We start from the raw sequence: 20193 nt of genomic DNA on the forward strand, positions 1-20193 counted from the left end.
AAGAATGTTTATTTTGAGAGCCCAAAACATGGACAATGCCTCCTTCTCAGTAGTGGAATGTCTATATTCAGCCTCCGGCAAAGCCCTAGATGCAAAGGCAATAATGACTTGCTTTCCGATCATGCAGCTGTTTCAGTTCCACTCCTGGGTCCTTGTCTCTGGCGTCCATAACAACGCAATGGGGCAAAACTATGCAGACTGTGAGCATTCACAAGACTCTCCTTAACATCTGCAAATTCTTCTCGTATTCCCTACTCCACACGTAGTCTGCACCCTTCCTCAGCAGGTTTCACAAGGCAGAAGAAAATTAGGTACAAACTGAGAATAGAATGTTTCTCACCAAAAACGTGTGTGTCTCTTCTTTCTTTATGGGTCTAGGTATTTCCTGTGTGGCATTCATTGATTCATCTTTGAGGCAGACCCCATCAGCAGAGATTACGTGACCTAGGTAGCTCAATTCCTTACCAGCAAATTTGATTTTTTTCTGTTTATTAAAATCTATTATTCCCCAATGCTCAACTTCATAGGAAATATCAATTATGGTAATACTTACCGAATTTTCATTTAAGAATTACAAAAACGTAATAAGTCCGTTAAATTATAGGGTTAGGTTTGATGAGGTCATACTGATACATTTTGAAGCTTAACAGATCAGCTCTGGATAAGGAGTCCTCTCTGGCAGTGCAGAGCGGACCTGCATGAAATCTCACCATATCACGTAAGGGCAGCACTGAGCGGGGTTTAGATGTGTAGCAGGGTAACTCCTGATGTCCTCGGGGACAGCCTGACCTTGAGCAGGGTAGATCCTCTCCAGCTTTTGAGACAATTTAGTTCTTTCGAGCCATTAGCTGGACTGAATAATTTCTATTTAAAGCTTAAACAACGTGTGGTGAGAAAGGAAGGAGTATTTTGACCTAATTGTCCTGTGATAATGTGTTGTCTTTTCGATTTTCTTCCCTTTCACAGACACCTGAGGCCTTGAACATCAGAATTTCAGAATGGAGAAAAGGCAGGTTCCAAGACAAAAAGGAGAAGTGCAGTGTTCACCTGAACCTGTAAGATCCACGCTCCCATCTTCTCCTATCCATAATGGGCCTTCTTCAAGAACCCAAACTGATGCTCACAGGGACTGTGAGATGGAAGCGCTATCAGGGAACCTGCCTAACATGATCCTTTTATCTATGTTGGAGCAGTTGGAAGCCAAACTGGATAACTTGCAGAATACCCTAGAGGACGTGCCGTCAAGAGTCGCTGGGCTCATGGAGCAAATCTGGATAGCAAAGGGTCTGGATCACCTTGAAAATGGGGCAGTGTTTTTAGAGAGGGTCAGTCCGGTGGTGGTTAGAGATTGTCCTCTCAGCAGGTCCCCTCGATCAATCTTTCACTCAGGGCCAAGGAGGTGAACCAATGCCTTCAATCGACATCTCCACCTGGTCCTGATCCACAGCCGAATCAGTGTCTTCAACCTACGTCTCCTCATGGGCATGAACCAAAGCAGAGCCAGTGCCTCCAACCTCTGTCTCCGCATGGGCATGAACCAAAGCAGAGCCAGTGCCCCCAACCTCTGTCTCCTCATGGGCATGAACCACAGCAGAGCCAGTGCCTCCAACCTCTGTCTCCTCATGGGCATGAACCACAGCAGAGCCAGTGCCTCCAACCTCTGTCTCTGGATGGCCCTGAACCACGGCAGGACGGTACTGTCTCCAGGTGCCCTCCTCCGGAGGTTAAAGTCATCCCAGGTGAGCCAAGCCTTCACCTTCCACTAGTGTTTGATGATGGGCAGGAACCGCAGCAAGACCAGAGCATACAACTAGAACCAGAGGAACACGAACAAGAGAAGCACATGAAGAAAGAACCACTGTATGCAGATAGTTGGGACCCACAACAGAACGTCTGCCTGCAGCCACTGTTTCACGAGGGACATGAGCCACAGCGAAACCACTGCAGCCAACCAGTGCTCCCAGATGGGAAGGGACCAAGTGAACACCTGAAGCAAGAGTTGTTGTGGTTTGAGGGTGAGGGTCAACAGCACAACGTCTGCAGACAACCAGCATTTCAAGAGGACCAGAGTCTGCAGCTCAACACATGCCTGCAGGTGCTCTCTGATGCACATGAACCACATCAGAACTGCAAGACCGAACCAATGCACCTTGAGGCACTCAGTCCAGATCGCGACTATAAGCTAGAACCACCGAGTCCTAAGGACTACGATCAGAACTACAAGCAAGAACCAATGCACCCTGAGAACCGAGATGAGAACTCTGACCTACAACCAACATGTACTGATGCGCAGGGCCCATCTGGAGTCTCATCATTCCTGGCACAGAATGCTCCTGATACTGATGGAGCTATCGCTAGAGACCCACTGGAGAGAGGAAATACAGAAGCAGATGGATTGCTGCTCAAAGCCATCCCAGGTATTTGTTTCGTACTGAATGAACATACAGAATGTTGTGTAACTTGTACAGTTTTCAAGAATGTAACATAAAATATCTCCAAAGTGGATCTTTCCAGATTTTTAGTAAGACCTGCAGGGGCCAAATCTGAGTTCTGTGGACTGGTATCTTTGAGGGGACCTTGAGTACACCAGAAGCGGTCATGTACCTGGTATCGCCTTTATTTTTGCAAAGGAGTTTCTCCTTCCCGTTCAGTGATAGGCTAAGAAATGGGACTCTGCATATGAAAAATGACCTGAATTCTGGTCCGTGCATGAGACGCTCCATTTCGGGCTCAGGAACTCTGAGGAATTAGTGGCAGAATCTGTGATTTCAATCTAAGCACCGCGATACTCACCATCCCGTAAGTGTGAGATGAAATTGCCCTTTTTTGTTGCTAGTGCAGACTAAAGCACTTTAGAGATGGGACTGGGTCTATGTGATGTTTGAGTGCACAGATTGTAGGAGGATTTCTGGGTCTGTCAGGGTCTGCCGTTTAGGAGGAGAGGAAGGCAGTGTGAAGAAGACAAGTGATCTGTAAGTCAGGTCTGTAGTGGTGGGATGGGTGGGGTAAGGTTCCCGGCACCCCAGAGCATTTGATAAGAAGTGGTCTTTTTTCTGAAGTATGTAGGTACATGTACATAGAACTGGAGGGCCTGCAGGTCAGAGAGGGCCGGCTGTATTAGAACATACTATATTATGTGCAACATTGTACAAGGTCAAGGGAGTTTCAAGATTAAGTGTGGTATGTAAGGTTATGTGCACAGTACAAGGTGGTCTGATTATCAAGCTGGGTTAGTTAAATTACAGTATACAGGATTGGGTGATATATTTTATTATGTTTATTTTATATAATATGGGCCCCATTATAAGGCCTTAGCTATGTCTGCCATTTTGTCTCCTCTTACATTTCCTCACTGTTTCCTCCCTCCAAATCGGTAATATCAGCGATAAAAGAAACTCTGCTGGAGGGTGGGTGAAGTAAATGGTGATCTTTCTTCCTTCTTTAGATAGCTATTATGTCTTAGCCCCTCTTTAGACAATTCAGTGCACATTACGAGGACCAAATCATGCAAGTTTCTGCCTTTCGGCACAAAATGGTGCTGTACAGTGTGTTGCGATAAGCTGTAAGCATAGCCCTGACAGCATCTTCCACTTTGATACCCGCCCCGAAAAAAATCCCTGATTGACCAATCTGTTCCTCCTCTCTGCTTGGCCATTACTCTGTTGGTGATGACAACTAGCACATTTATGCTTGATACCAGTTCCATCCAAATACTACTTCATCTCCCTCAAGACAAATTGTACACCATTATCCGAAACCAATACACCCAGAAAACCCTGCCATGTACAAATCGTACTTGCAACCAATTTGACATGTAGTCCACAAGCACGATGGCAAATTTCTGATGCACAGGAAGCATCTGAAACAGACCTTAAAAAATTCATTACATTCATTGTCCTTTACTGTCAGGAAAACCCACTTCTGTCATAAGAAGAACTGTGTACATCAGTCTTTTATCATTTTGCAAACAACTGGTAACTCTCTCTAATGAATTTTTCCACATCCCTGTCTATGGCAGGCTACCAGTAATGCATTGTCAGTTGTTTGTTGTTGGATATCACACCTAAATGTCCTCCAAGGCTCACCTCTGACAGTATGAACTTGGCTATCGGACTGCCATTCACAAAACAAATCGTTTTTCTTTTGGCCATTCTTTCCTCATGAAAGGAATCTCTTTCACTAAAATAGAATCTTCATCCAATGTCTTTCTCTACTTTTGCCCAAACACACACTCTTTACCCGGCCAACAAATACTTGCTGCAGTACATTCCACATCTTCACAGTCCTTCTTTTTGTTCTCATGTTCCACATCTTCCTGCCCTCAGGGCAGTCGGGGCAAGCAATTAGTATTTTTGTTTCTCTCGCCTGCAGTGTGTTTGACCTCAAAATGATGTTTCAAAAGTTTTAAACTTAGCCTCACCAACCTGGCAGTAGCCTGCTGGTGTTCACATTATTATCATTCAAAAGAGGTTTATTATCTGTTCATATTCTGAACTTGACCCCACATAAGGATGACTTAAACTTTTCAGTTGCCCACGTGCAGTCCTACATCCCACACTCAATGGTCGAGTATTTACGTTCACGTGGTCGCAGTGTGTGTGATGCCATTGCACATTCCTCATTTCCTTCGCCTTGAGTCACTACAGCGCCATTGCCAAAGCTACCAGTATCATCAGTGACACAGCACTCATTGCCTGGTAGAAATGGACTCAGAAGTGCTGCATTTAGTATTTTCCCCCAAATGCACCTTCCTGTCCCCAAATCCCTCAAACATTCTTTTTGAAAAAGTTGTGAAGTGGTTCAGCAATCACCGCAACATTTTCAGTATATTTTGAATAAAACTCATACATTCCTGTGAGGAGGACCCCGAGAGTAGGGTCCTGCACCCCCGTTACCGGTCCTGGAAACCGGAGATACCACGGAAAGCCAGGGGACGGCAAGAGTTCACCTGTTGCTCCCGACCTCCTCCTTGCATGAAGAAGGAGGTGGCTTTACGGAGAAGGACCAAGTAGGAAGGCCGACAAGAAAAAAAAAGGCGGAGACAGAAGAACCGGAGAGACCCGATAAGGAGGAGGCCGGAGTGTGCATTGAGTTGTAGCAGCAGGATACCAGAGGAGAGAAGAGGGAAGAGACATTGAGAAAACAGGCAGACAACGGCAATGATAACCCAGACGAAGGAGAGGAGTGGAGCGAGGATTGGTGGATCTCCACCTCCAAAAACCAAGCGAAACCGCTTGACCTAATGCGCACTGTTGCACTTCCTGCTGGAGTGCTACTGTTTAATTTATCAACATAAATCTTTACAATTGTTAAATAACACAACCTTTAAATAATCCAAACCATCATAGCATAGTTTCCTTCATTGTTATTTACTTATTGTTCCAAAAAGTAAAACATTTGATAACCAAGTGTAAGTATCATTGGATTACATGTTAAACATTCCTAGTTATAACATTAACATTTTAAACTTGTTTTCGACGCCCTATGCATTTCGGGCCCCTTGGCCCTTCTTCAGGGGCTGTATCTAGAAAAAATGAGAATGATTCATATTGTTGGTTACGTTCCTTCAACAATGTAGAGTACACAGTCAGAGAATTTTGAACAGAATGAATCTGTGCGCAACTGTTTGTATGCATGCCGTTAGTGCGGAAAAAGACTGTAAAACATAGAAAGGTTAAAAGTTTACTAAGTCATGTTATAATGTGATTGAAGACTAAAGAAAAAGGGAGAAAAGAAAGAAAGAAAACCTTATGCCTCGCGCTGTGCCCTCGTAACCCGGGGGGATATGTGTGCACCTGTGTCGCACTCTCTTAACTATGTGGCTGCCCTTTCACTCCGGTTACTAACCTTAGTTCTATGTAAACCTGAAGTCGGTAATGTTCCACTGGGCGTGTTCTAGTCTCGAAGCTGGTTCTGAAATTCACATTAACGTCACTGAGTGGTCACTTCACAGTTATTTATACTTCGTGTTACCAAAATGTTATAAACCAGTCGTACCTAGGGGTTTACGTGTTGCTCGTGGTCAGTCATAGTAGAATGGCCGTGTTGCATCTAAGAACGCTTCGACGGGTTAATCCTCGTGCTAAAAAAATACGGAGGACAGCGTTCAGTGACGGTTTCGTAGATGAGTATGAGCTCTAACATCTGTCGGGATGTAGCTTACCTTATGCTCATGAGATATCTCCGCGGACCTTAGCCGGAAGACACCAAGATTCTTGCTGGCTTCAGGATGGGGGATCACGCATGCGTGTGCGGTACTTATTGTTCCGATACTAAAAACGGACTCGAGCTAATACTACCAGTTACTTGTATGTGTATGCCCGCCATCTTTGAGTAGGCGAATTATCTAAAGGGTAACTACTCTAAGGTAGATAAGAGTTAAAAAATAAAAATAGAAAGATAAAGTAAAAAGAAAAAATAGGTATGTGCTGTCTATATGGATATAAAAATCAATCTTCAATACAGTGCATACAAATATTTAGAACTCATGACATTTCAGCATGATTACATTCTCAATACTCCTATACATGTGAAATACAGATCGCACGCAGGCGACTCAAGAGCAATGATTATAGATAACATCCTAGATCTACTCGATCGTTGATCCCTTTCGGATCTTGAGAATCTAGTTTCCTTATCCAAAATACTTCCCTTTGAAGTAATGATTTTGTCAGGTCCTTACCAGGGGTGGAATTAACTACCTCGAGCACCTGGAATTTAAGCTGTGCTATAGTATGCCTATTATTGGTCCAGTGTACTGCTAAGCTGCTGTTGGGATTATTATTACGTATAGTGCTTTTATGTTCTGATATACGTGTTTTTATCTTTCGTTCTGTTTTGCCTATATACAGAAGCCCGCAGGGACATTTTATGGCATTTATCAAATTCATTGAATTGCAGTCTGCATTCTGTCTTGTTTTGATTGTTTCCCCTGTGTGGGGGTGCTTTACAGTGTCACTTGATCCTGGGTGGTCGCTCCCCCTCACGCTCCCTGGCCGGAGATTCTGCCTGCCTGCTGTCCGAGCCTCGAGGCGCTCCTTCTGATCTTTGTGGTATCGTGGGACTTTTGACATCGAGCCAAACTGCATTGTATACTTGGCGCTTGGTTGGACTTCACTTGTTGACATGGCGCGTGACTGCAGGTGGCACTGGGGCATGGCGCTTGATTGTTTTGGCATTGTGTGGTTCGCGCTTGATCAGATTCCATGTGTTGACATAGCGCGTGGCTGCTGTTGACCCCGAGAGATAGCGCATTGGCTGTAACATGGTGCCGAGCCTCGCATTGCCATCCTACAATTTGCCGCAACTTCCTTTGATTGTAACTGCTGCTGCCATCTGCATTCTGCATTTTTGTGCTGGCTTACTGTGTGCATTACCTCGTGGAATAGAGATTTGTAATAGCCGAGCTCTGTCCCCGTTTTCACTTTCAATTCTCCATTTTGGCTTCTGGTTTGTTGTGTGTTCCCTTTATTTTATTTATTTATTTATTTATTCGATTTTTAGAGCGCACAAATACCCTTGCGGGTGTCTCGGCGCTAGTGTTGCAGAACTCTCTCAGAAAGGTGGACAGGTGGTGCTTATAATGGGAACAACCACGTTTTAAGTTTCTTTCTAAACTGCAGAAGTGTAGGGGCAGTTTTTATATGGAATGGTAAAGTGTTCCAAAGCCTGGCCGTTGAGGTGGTGAAGCATCTATCTCCCCAGTTGGACTTTCTTGTCCGTGGGACTTTCAGCAAGTGGGCTGATGCTGAGGGTAGAGTTCTTGAATACTCAGGAGGGGCAAAAGCTTTTTGTAAGTATAGTGGTCCTTGCTTATTGGTGGCTTTATAAGCTATGCATAGAGCTTTAAATTTGATACGGCTCCTGATAGGGAGCCAGTGCAGCTGTTTAATATACTGAGAGGTCGAAGTAAGTCTAGGAATCTTTAAAAGGATTCTGGCTGCGGCGTTCTGCACGGTCTGTAGTCTATTGAGGATTTTTTCTTTGGAGTTCAGTAGGAGTGAGTTACAGTAGTCTGTTCGAGAGAACACTAGTGTACTCATTAACATTTTCCCCGTAGTTGGAGGTAGGTATGGGAGCAGTTTCTTTATTCGTTTTAGGATAAAGAAAGCTGATGATACCACCGAATTGGCGTGATGGAGAAAAGTCAATTTGTTATCGAAGATTACTCCCAAGTTGCGTACCTTAGTCACCGGCAGGGGGGGTGCACCCATTTGTGTTGGCCACCACTGAGGGGACCAAATGGGTTGCAAGTTCCCGAATGTCATCACCTCTGTTTTGTCAGAGTTTAATTTCAAACAGTTGGATGACATCCAGGAGCTTATTGCCAGCATACCCTCTTCAAAGTTAGCTGCCACCGCCGTGCCGTTGTTATATACTGATAGCACCAGTTGTGTGTCGTCGGCATAGGTTGTCAGGGCAATTCCATATGTTTTTATAACCCTCGCTAAGTCCGCAACATAGATATTAAAAAGCGTCGGACTTAGCGAGGAGCCCTGTGGTACTCCGCAGGGGGAGGAAAAATGTTTGGGAAGTGTAATTGCCCATTTTAACTGTCTGAGGCCGGTTTGTCAGGAACGAGGTTAAGAGCTCTTTGGCTTTGTTTTTAATTCCTAATGCCGAGACACGGTCGATCAGAGTGACATGATCGACCGTGTCAAAGGCCGCGGAGAGATCCAAGAGTATTAAAACTGCCGATCTTCCCTTGTCCATTGTGGCCCTTATCTCGTCTGCTACTTTAAGCAGCGCTGTCCCGTTCCGTGGCCTTTCCTGAACCCAAATTGGGTGTCATCCAATAGGTTGTTGTCCTCAATAAATGAAGAAAGTTGAGTATTCATAACTTTCTCGAATATCTTGGCTGGGAAAGGGAGATAGGCAATAGGTCTATAGCTGGCAGGGAGTAAAGGGTTCAAGGATGGTTTTTGTTAAAAGGGGTTTGATAATAGCCTCCTTCCAGACAGATGGGTAGGTACCTGTTAAGAACATTGTGTTGCAGATTGAAGTTAGGGCAGGTGAGATAGCTTCCGGGATACGGTTCAGGATCATGGGCGGACATGGGTCAAGAGGGGAGCCCGATTTCGTGCAGGCCACAAGTTGTTGGATGTGTTCCTGAGTGGTTGGTTCAAAGGCTGTAAATTTTGGTACTTTGGGGGTGGGGAGTGCTTTGGGTGAGGGGGCAAGGGGGTTGTGAGAGAAGGTTGAGAAGATGGAACTGACTTTTGTCGCAAAGAATTTGGCCAAAGTGTCTGAAAGAACCTGGGAACCTTCCACGCGCGGGGCCGGTGGATTAGACAAGAGGGTGACGACCTGAAATAGTTGTCCTACCGAGTTTTTTGCCTGGTTTATTTGAGATGAGTAATATAAGCTCTTTTCTGATATAATAAGCCTTTTATAGTAGGAGAGGGCATTTTTGTAAGTTGTCTTGTCGTAAGGACTGTAACTGCGGCGCCATAGCCTCTCTAGATTCCTGCAATATTGCCTCTGTAAACGTAGGGGTTCCGTGAACCATTGTGCCGAAGGGCGCGTTCTCTTGCAGTGAGAAATTTCTTCTGGGGCTAATTTGTTACAAGCTGTTTTTAGCAAGCTCATGAAATTGGAGGAGGCTAGCTCCGGATCTTGTGTATCTGGCAGGGTGCTACCAAGCAGAATCTCCTCTAGTGAATTGATGTTAATATGTTTCCAGTCCCTATACGGGACTGAGCTAGAGGAGGTAGTTGGCAATAAATTCGGGGTAGTATTTATCGAGAAGCACACAGCTGCATGATCCGTCCAGATTAGGGGGATTACCTGGGTGACAGAGATGTGGGGACTGTTAGTGAATATTCCATCTAAGGTATGACCCGCTTGATGGGTGGGTTCTTTTACCATTTGAAGAAGGCCAGCTGCTTCTAAATCGTTTATTAGAGGTGATGTATCAGGATCATTTAGGCCCTTGGCCCGCCTACCCTCCCAGCTGCCCCTCCCACCCACGAATACTACGATCGCCCCCTCCATTTCGCAACTGTGACCACCTGGATTTGATCCTAAGTGGTCGCTCCCCCTCACGCTCCCTAACCAGAGATTCTGCCTGCCTGCTATCCGAGCCTCGAAACGCTCCTGCTGATCTTTGTGGTATCGTAGGACTTTTAACATCGAGCCAAACTGCATTATATACTTAGCGCTTAATTAGACTTCACTTGTTGACATAGCGCGTGACTGCAAGTAGCACTGGAACATAGCGCTTGATTGTTTTGGCATTGTATAATTCGCGCTTGATCAGATTCCATGTGTTGACATAGCGCGTGACTGCTATTGACCCCGAGAGATAGCGCATTAACTGTAACATAGTGCCGAACCTCGCATTGCCATCCTACAATTTACCGCAACTTCCTTTGATTGTAACTGCTGCTGCCATCTGCATTCTGCATTTTTGTGCTGGCTTACTGTGTGCATTACCTCGTGGAATAGAGATTTGTAATAGCCGAGCTCTGTCCCCGTTTTCACTTTCAATTCTCCATTTTGGCTTCTGGTTTGTTGTGTGTTCCCTTGGCCCGCCTACCCTCCCAGCTGCCCCTCCCACCCACGAATACTACGATCGCCCCCTCCATTTCGCAACTGTGACCACCTGGATTTGATCCTAGGTGGTCGCTCCCCCTCGTGCTCCCTAGCCAGAGATTCTGCCTGCCTGCTGTCCGAGCCTCGAAACGCTCCTGCTGATCTTTGTGGTATCGTGGGACTTTTGATGTCGAGCCAAACTGCATTGTATGCTTGGCGCTTGGTTAGACTTCACTTGTTGACGTGGCGCGTGACTGCAGGTGGCACTGGGGCGTGGCGCTTGGTCGTTTTGGCATTGTGTGGTTCGCGCTTGATCGGATTCCATGTGTTGACATGGCGCGTGGCTGCTGTTGACCCAGAGAGATAGCGCATTGGCTGTGACGTGGTGCCGGGCCTCGCATTGCCATCCTACAGTTTGCCGCGGCTTCCTTTGATTGTGGCTGCTGCTGCCGTCTGCATTCTGCATTTTTGTGCTGGCTTGCTGTGTGCATTGCCTCGTGGAGTGGAGATTTGTGGTGGCCGAGTTCTGTCCCCGTTTTCACTTTCAATTCTCCGTTTTGGCTTCTGGTTTGTTGTGTGTTCCCTTGGCCCGCCTGCCCTCCCAGCTGCCCCTCCCACCCACGAGTTCTGCGGTCGCCCCCTCCATTTCGCGGCTGTGACCGCCTGGATTTGATCCTGGGTGGTCGCTCCCCCTCGCGCTCCCTGGCCAGAGATTCTGCTTGCCTGCTGTCCGAGCCTCGGGACGCTCCTGCTGATCTTTGTGGTGTCGTGGGACTTTTGACGTCGAGCCAAACTGCGTTGTATACTTGGCGCTTGGTTGGACTTCACTTGTTGACGTGGCGCGTGGCTGCGGGTGGCACTGGGGCGTGGCGCTTGATTGTTTTGGCATTGTGTGGTTCGCGCTTGATCGGATTCCATGTGTTGACATGGCGCGTGGCTGCTGTTGACCCAGAGAGATAGCGCATTGGCTGTAACATAGTGCCGAGCCTCGCATTGCCATCCTGCAGTTTGCCGCAACTTCCTTTGATTGTGGCTGCTGCTGCCATCTGCATTCTGCATTTTTGTGCTGGCTTACTGTGTGCATTGCCTCGTGGAATGGAGATTTGTGGTGGCCGAGCTCTGTCCCCGTTTTCACTTTCGGTTCTCCATTTGGGCTTCTGGTTTGTTGTGTGTTCCCTTGGCCCGCCTACCCTCCCAGCTGCCCCTCCCACCCTCCGCCCCCTCCACTATCCATTTTAATCTGATGTTCCAACGCGCAGCGTCCACGCGCTACGGCCGCGCCCAAGGTGCGCCAAAGGTAAGCCCGTCTACGCCCGTCCGCGCCTGGACCGCGCCCAGCGCCAGACCCCCTGGCCCCCGTCCCACCCACCCCACCCGCATTACATACGACGCATCCACCCTTTTAGCCCTTAACCCCGGCCGACTCCCCACCTGCACCCAAGTCGCTCCTGGACACACCCATGGACCCTTCTCTTGCAACTCCTGCAAGTATGACAGCACCAAGACCAACTCCTCTTCCACTAACTCCAAACAGAGATCCAACACCAACCACCTTAAATGCATCCTGCTCAACACCCGCTCAGTCCACAGACACGCCATCGACCTCTGGAATCTACTAGACACCATCTCTCCGGACGTCGCCTTCCTAACAGAAACATGGATGAACGCCTCCTCAGCCCCAGACATCACCATTGCCATCCCGGAAGGATACAAGATCATCCGTAAGGACCGCACCAAGCAAACAGGAGGAGGCATCGCCATCGTCCATAAGAAGTCCATCCAAATCTCAACCAGCTCTGACGTCAACCTCGCTAGCGCCGAACACCTTCACTTACAGATCCACACCGACCCCAAGACCACACTCAGAGGCACCCTCCTCTAAAGGCCACCTGGACCACGGGCACAATTCAGTGATGACATCACTGACTTTATCACCCCACACGCCCTCCCCTCCGAGAACTACATCCTACTGGGAGACCTCAATTTTCACCTGGAAAAGAGCAACGACAGCAACGCCACCACCCTTCTGGACAATCTCGCCAACCTTGGACTCAAACAACTTGTTAACACCCCCACCCACTACGCAGGTCACACACTCGACCCCATCTTCACCTCGAGCAAACATATCTCCTTCAGTCACACCACAGTTCTCCATTGGACGGACCACAGCTGCGTTCACTTTGTCTACAAAAAGACCACATCCCACAACCATCCTCAACCCACCCTGCGAAGAAACTGGAACAAAATCACTATCGACCAGATCTCCACATCGCTTCTTCAAAACCCCCCTGCCCACTCATCGAACCCCAACCAAGCAGCCATTAACCTCACTCAATGGCTAAGCAACACCGCCGACAACCTAGCACCTTTGAAAAAACGTCAACTCAATCCAGGCAGCAAATACGCTTCCTGGTTCAACGATGATCTTAAGAAATCCAAGAAACTCTGTCGCTCCCTTGAGAAGTCCTGGAAAAAAGACCCAAACACCAGCACCAGGGACGCCTTCAAAAACGCCACCCGCATACACCACCAACTGATCCGGACTGCCAAGAAAGCTGCACTTAAAGACCGGCTAGACAACAACGCCCACAACAGCAAGGAATTATTCAACATCGTCAAAGAATTTACCAACCCCTCAGCCAACTCCAACGACATCACTCCCTCTCAAACACTTTGCGACTCCCTAGCTTCATTCTTCCACAACAAAATCGCAGACATCCACAACAGCTTCGACAACCAACCCGGAGACCAACCCACCCAACCCTCTGCCGTACCCTCACCCCTCTTGAACATCCTTAATGACTGGAACCCAATCTCCACTGAGGACACCATCCGCCTGATGAACTCCATTCACTCAGGATCCCCTACAGACCCATGCCCCCACCATATTTTCAACAAAGCAGTCTCCATCATAGCACCACACCTCCGAGACGTCATCAACTGCTCCCTCAACTCCGCCACCTTCCCGGAAAGCTGGAAGCACGCCGAACTCAGCGCCCTTCTGAAAAAACCCACAGCTGACCCCACCGAACTCAAAAACTACCGCCCCATCTCGCTCCTACCATTCCCGGCCAAAGTCATCGAGAAAGCTGTCAACAACCAGCTCGCCGCCTTCCTCGAAACCAACCAATCCCTCGACTCCTCACAGTCCGGCTTCCGAGCCAAACACAGCACTGAGACCGCACTTATCGCAGCAACAGACGACATTCGAACTCCTCTGGACAATGGAGATACAGTCGCCCTCATCCTCCTTGACCTCTCCGCAGCCTTTGACACAGTCTGTCATAGCACCCTCCTACAACGCCTCAGAAACATCGGAATCCAAGGAAAAGCACTGGAATGGATCACCTCCTTCCTTTCCGGAAGAACTCAGAGAGTCCGCCTTCCACCATTCAAGTCAGAGGCCACTGAAATCATTTGCGGCGTGCCACAAGGATCTTCACTCAGCCCCACCCTCTTCAACGTATACATGAGCCCCCTCGCGACCATCGCACGCCAACACAACCTCAACATCATCTCCTACGCTGATGACACTCAACTGATCCTCTCACTCACCAAAGACCCGAACACCGCCAAAACCAACCTACATGAAGGAATGAAAGAAGTAGCCGAGTGGATGAAGCACAGCCGTCTGAAACTGAACTCTGACAAAACAGAAGTCCTTATCTTAGGTACCTCCCCCTCCGCCTGGGATGACTCTTGGTGGCCAGAGGCCCTTGGAAAAGCACCCATCCCGACGGATCACGCACGGAACCTGGGCATCATCCCGGACTCCTCACTCTCGATGACCAGACAAGTCAATGCCGTTTCATCATCTTGCTTCAACATTCTTCGCATGCTCAAAAAAACATTTCGCTGGCTCCCCACGGAAACTAGAAAAACGGTCACCCACGCTCTGGTCACGAGCCGCCTGGACTACGGTAACACCCTTTACGCCGGTACCACCGCAAAACTTCAGAAAAAACTCCAACGCATCCAGAACGCATCAGCCAGACTCATACTAGACATCCCGCGTAAAGACCACATTTCTAGTCACCTGAAAAACCTCCACTGGCTCCCCGTCAATAAGAGGATAACATTCCGCCTCCTAACCCACGCACACAAAGCACTCTACGAACTTGGACCCGAATGCCTCAACACACGACTTTCCTTCTACACCCCCTCCCGTCAACTACGCTCCTCCAACCAAGCCCTTGCTGCCGTACCTCGCATCAACAAAACCACCATGGGAGGAAGATCCTTCTCCTACCTGGCAGCTAAAACCTGGAATTGAACCTGGAGGGGTTCAAAGATAGTGCCACACCCGGCGACTATGGGACGAAAAGGTGGTTTCTGAAGGTCTTTATGGATCTTAGGCAGCATGTACATGCTAGGTTGTTTGGGGTGCTGCACTGTTAAGAATAGACAATTCTTAACAGTGCAGCACCCCAAACAACCCATAGTCGCCGGGCGTGGCACTATCTTTGAACCCCTGGGTAAATATTTGGATCATTTTTTGCAACCCTTTGTACAAACTTGGTATTCGTACACTAAAGACACGACTCATTTTCTACAAAGACTAGCCACAGTTCAATTCAAAGAAGGAATGTTAATGTGTACTCTGGATGTAAGAGCGTTGTACACCTCTATTCCTCACATTGGAGGAATTGTAAGCGGTCGAATGGGCTCTATTGAAACAAGAGGAACTTAGAGCCGACAAAGTCTTCCTATTGGAACTTTTACATTTTTGCCTCCACCATGGGTATTTCAAATATGAGAATGAGTTCTTTTTACAGAACAAAGGAACATCCATGGGATTTTCTGGAGCACCAGTGTACACCAACACGTACATGGCGAAATTTGAAGATACATTTTTACTGGCAGACACAGAATGGATGGACAACATAACTTTGTACTGTCGCTACATTGACGACATCTTTTTAATATGGCACAACAGCAAAGAAATGCTTGAACAGAAAATACTTCAACTTAACGCACTGGATGAAAATCTGCAGTTTACTAAAACCATAGAAAACACGAGGATTCCCTTCTTGGACGTTTTAGTAAAAATAGAAGAAATGGAAATTCAGACTGAGGTATACCATAAAGTAACAGATAAAAATACAGCTTTGATGTACAACAGTTTTCATCCTAGAAATCTAATCGAAAATTTGCCGTATTCACAGATGCTAAGAGCTAAGAGTATTTGCACGGATACGCAATCACTTGAGCAAAACTTGGAAATCATTACAGACAAATACCTGGATAAAAAATACCCTGAAACACTCTTGGAGGACACTAAACATAAAGTAGCAAAAAAAAACAGGGAATCATTACTAACATCCACAACTAAACCTGAGAAAAAACGCCATGTCTTTGTATCAAAATATTCTACCAGTTCCCGAGAAATCAAAAAGAGCAATAATCAGCATTGGGACCTGCTCAGCAATGAAAATGATTTTCAAGGACAATTTAAAGAAAGACCCATTTTTGCATATAAAAGATCCAAAAATATTAAAGAAATGTTAAAATCATTAACAACGAACCCTCAAGAAACCTATCGAGGCACAAGGAAATGTCACAATTGCGTACAGTGTAATAACGTAATAGTAAGTGACACTGTAAAGCACCCCCACACAGGGGAAACAATCAAAACAAGACACAATGCAGACTGCAATTCAATGAATTTGATATATGGCATAAAATGTCCCTGCGGGCTTCTGAATATAGGCAAAACAGAACGAAAGGTAAAAACACGTATATCAGAACATAAAAGCACTATACGTAATAATAATCCCAACAGCAGCTTAGCAGTACACTGGACCAATAATAGGCATACTATAGCACAGCTTAAATTCCAGGTCCTCGAGGTAGTTAATTCCACCCCTGGTAAGGACCTGACAAAATCATTCCTTCAAAGGGAAGTATTTTGGATAAGGAAACTAGATTCTCAAGATCCGAAAGGGATCAACGATCGAGTAGATCTAGGATGTTATCTATAATCATTGCTCCTGAGTCGCCTGCGTGCGATCTGTATTTCACATGTATAGGAGTATTGAGAATGTAATCATGCTGAAATGTCATGAGTTCTAAATATTTGTATGCACTGTATTGAAGATTGATTTTTATATCCATATAGACAGCACATACCTATTTTTTCTTTTTACTTTATCTTTCTATTTTAATTTTTTAACTCTTATCTACCTTAGAGTAGTTACCCTTTAGATAATTCGCCTGCTCAAAGATGGCGGGCATACACATACAAGAAACTGGTAGTATTAGCTCGAGTCCGTTTTTAGTATCGGAACAATAAGTACCGCACACGCATGCGTGATCCTCCATCCTGAAGCCAGCAAGAATCTTGGTGTCTTCCGGCTAAGGTCCGCGGAGATATCTCATGAGCATAAGGTAAGCTACATCCCGATAGATGTTAGAGCTCATACTCATCTACGAAACCGTCACTGAACGCTGTCCTCCGTATTTTTTTAGCACGAGGATTAACCCGTCGAAGCGTTCTTAGATGCAACACGGCCATTCTCCTACGCCGACGACACCCAGCTGATCCTCTCCCTGACCAACGACCCCGCCGCCGCCAGAGCCAACCTGCACGAAGGGATGAGAGATGTAGCCGAGTGGATGACGACCAGCCGCCTGAAACTGAATTCAGACAAGACAGAGGTCCTCATCCTGGGCTCCTCGCCCTCCGCCTGGGACGACTCCTGGTGGCCCCCCGCCCTGGGCACCGCACCCAAACCGTCGGACCACGCACGCAACCTGGGCTTCATCCTGGACTCCTCCCTCTCCATGACCAGACAAGTCAACGCCGTCTCCTCGTCATGCTTCAACATCCTGCGCATGCTACGGAAGATCTTCTGGTGGATCCCCACCGAGACCAGGAAGACTGTCACCCAGGCCCTCGTCACCAGCCGACTGGACTACGGCAACGCCCTCTACGCCGGAACCACCGCCAAGCTCCAGAAGAGACTCCAGCGGATCCAGAACGCCTCAGCCAGACTCATCCTCGACATCCCTCGACATCCCACGAAACAGCCACATCTCCGGACATCTGAGAGACCTGCACTGGCTCCCCGTCAACAAAAGAATCACCTTCCGTCTCCTCACCCACGCACACAAAGCCCTACACGACCAAGGCCCGAGCTACCTCAACAACCGAATCAACTTCTACGCTCCCAAGCGCCACCTCGGATCAACCAGCCACGCCCTCGCCGCCGTCCCCCGCATCCGAAGAGCGACAACAGGAGGAAGGTCCTTCTTCTACCTGGCCGCCAAGACCTGGAACTCCCTCCCGACCGATCTGCGCCTGACCCAAGACCACCTCTCCTTCAGGAAGAAGCTCAAGACCTGGCTGTTCGAGCAGTAACGGCACCCCCCCCCTCCTAGCGCCTTGAGACCCTACGGGTGAGTAGTGCGCTCTATAAATGTCTTGATTGATTGATTGATTGACTGACCACGAGCAACACGTAAACCCCTAGGTACGACTGTTTTATAACATTTTGGTAACACGAAGTATAAATAACTGTGAAGTGACCACTCAGTGACGTTAATGTGAATTTCAGAACCAGCTTCGAGACTAGAACACGCCCAGTGGAACATTACCGAATTCAGGTTTACATAGAACTAAGGTTAGTAACCGGAGTGAAAGGGCAGCCACATAGTTAAGAGAGTGCGACACAGGTGCACACATATCCCCCCGGGTTACGAGGGCACAGCGCGAGGCATAAGGTTTTCTTTCTTTCTTTTCTCCCTTTTTCTTTAGTCTTCAATCACATTATAACATGACTTAGTAAACTTTTAACCTTTCTATGTTTTACAGTCTTTTTCCGCACTAACGGCATGCATACAAACAGTTGCGCACAGATTCATTCTGTTCAAAATTCTCTGACTGTATACTCTACATTGTAAGTAAATAACAATGAAGGAAACTATGCTATGATGGTTTGGATTATTTAAAGGTTGTGTTATTTAACAATTGTAAAGATTTATGTTGATAAATTAAACAGTAGCACTCCAGCAGGAAGTGCAACAGTGCACATTAGGTCAAGCGGTTTCGCTTGGTTTTTGGTAGTATTGTAGATGAGCACAACATGGACATTGTGCTAACCTAAGCAGCACGCATAACTAGAACGGTGTAATTGAGTTAGATAAACTTAGAGATAAGGTGTGCCCAGCCTCCATCAAACATTTTGGATCTCCACCTCCCCCAGGAGGTGCGAAAAGGCCGCGTCAGCTCAGGAGAGCTGCGGCTAGGACGGTGAGTAAACCGGGCCAAGTGAGGGCACCAAGCTAGATTGGGAGAGCATATTGAGGTACAGAGAGGAAGTCAAGGGGTGGTTGTACTGCACCAAAGTAAGCCACATATTGTCTTTTCTTTCATGAGGATACTTCCTTGGTGTCTGCCTTTATTTTTCTTTCACCGTTTACCGATGTCTTGGGCTAATACTCGTCTCTGGTGATTCACTTCCTATAACTCCTGAGTGACTCGGCTTGAATTACCTACACTGTAAGGGGGGGGAGGGATCGTTAAGCTCTGGGCCACATTAAATAGGCGCTAACCCCCTCTTCATGCACAACGTGGTGTTCTTTTCCTTTCAAGCCATCTGGGAGATGGACAGCCGAAGGGGATATCAAGAATCACCAGGAAACAGGAACACACCAGAAGAGACTCTCTGACCACTCACCAGGACAGCAGCTCAACAAGAACTCTTGATTTTCTCTACAAACTACAAATAAACCGGAACAATTGATAAACTCCGAAAGCCTCCAAGCTTCCATTTCCGCCCATCCCTCCCACAATTTCCATAAACTCAAGTTGTTGGTCACAGGTATTTCAGTGACTATCAACAGGCTAGGCCATATTGAAATCTCTTTAGCTGAACCCACATGCCCAAAATATTTAACCAATCATACATTTATCTCTTTCTTTTTTAACTCTCAAACCTCTTTTCAGGAAGGCTCTCAAGATATTCTAAGTGTACCCATATGCTTATCTAAATCATTGCCGAGGGGGCATGGCCAATATGGCGGCGTGAGCGGATGCGTCCTTCCGAGCTCCTGCCGTCGGCCTTCCACAGCACGGGCTCCGGCCTCACGGAGCCCCTTTTCAGCGACCCCAATAGCCAGCTTGGCATCCCCTGTGGCCCGGGAGGTCAGAGGGGGCTGACCCCGAGTGGACGGTGCAAATACTACGATCGTAGCCACGAGGCCCGCGGCGCAGCCTGCAGCCGCGACCCGCCTTGGGGGAGGAGCGGAGGGCCGGAGTGTTAGCGGCCAAGCCGGTGGCTCGGGGTTCAGGGCCGCCCAACGCGAGGTCTGGTGCGGGCTCGACAGGACCGGCCCGCGCATACATCTGCGCGAAGCATCGGCTGAACCAATGCCTGATTGCTGCTGCGGACCTGCCGTGTAGCCGCCCGGACGAGGTGGCGAGAGACAGTCGCCTGGCCCACAGGAGCGGAGAGGTGAGGAGAGGGGGACGGCGGCCATGCGCGGAGGCCCCTTTTCGAACACAGGGGCCTGAAACAGTGGCTGTGTGGCTTGCGGTGCGGCCCGGGGCTCGGTACCGCCTTGGGGGTCTGCTGCGGACCTGCCGTGTAGCCGCCCAGGCGAGGTGGCGAGAGACAGTCGCTGGGCCCACAGGAGCGGAGAGGTGAGGAGAGGGGGACG

The sequence above is a fragment of the Lissotriton helveticus genome, chromosome 1_1, assembly GCF_964261635.1.
Source record: "Lissotriton helveticus chromosome 1_1, aLisHel1.1, whole genome shotgun sequence".
Taxonomy (NCBI): Eukaryota; Metazoa; Chordata; class Amphibia; order Caudata; family Salamandridae; genus Lissotriton; species Lissotriton helveticus.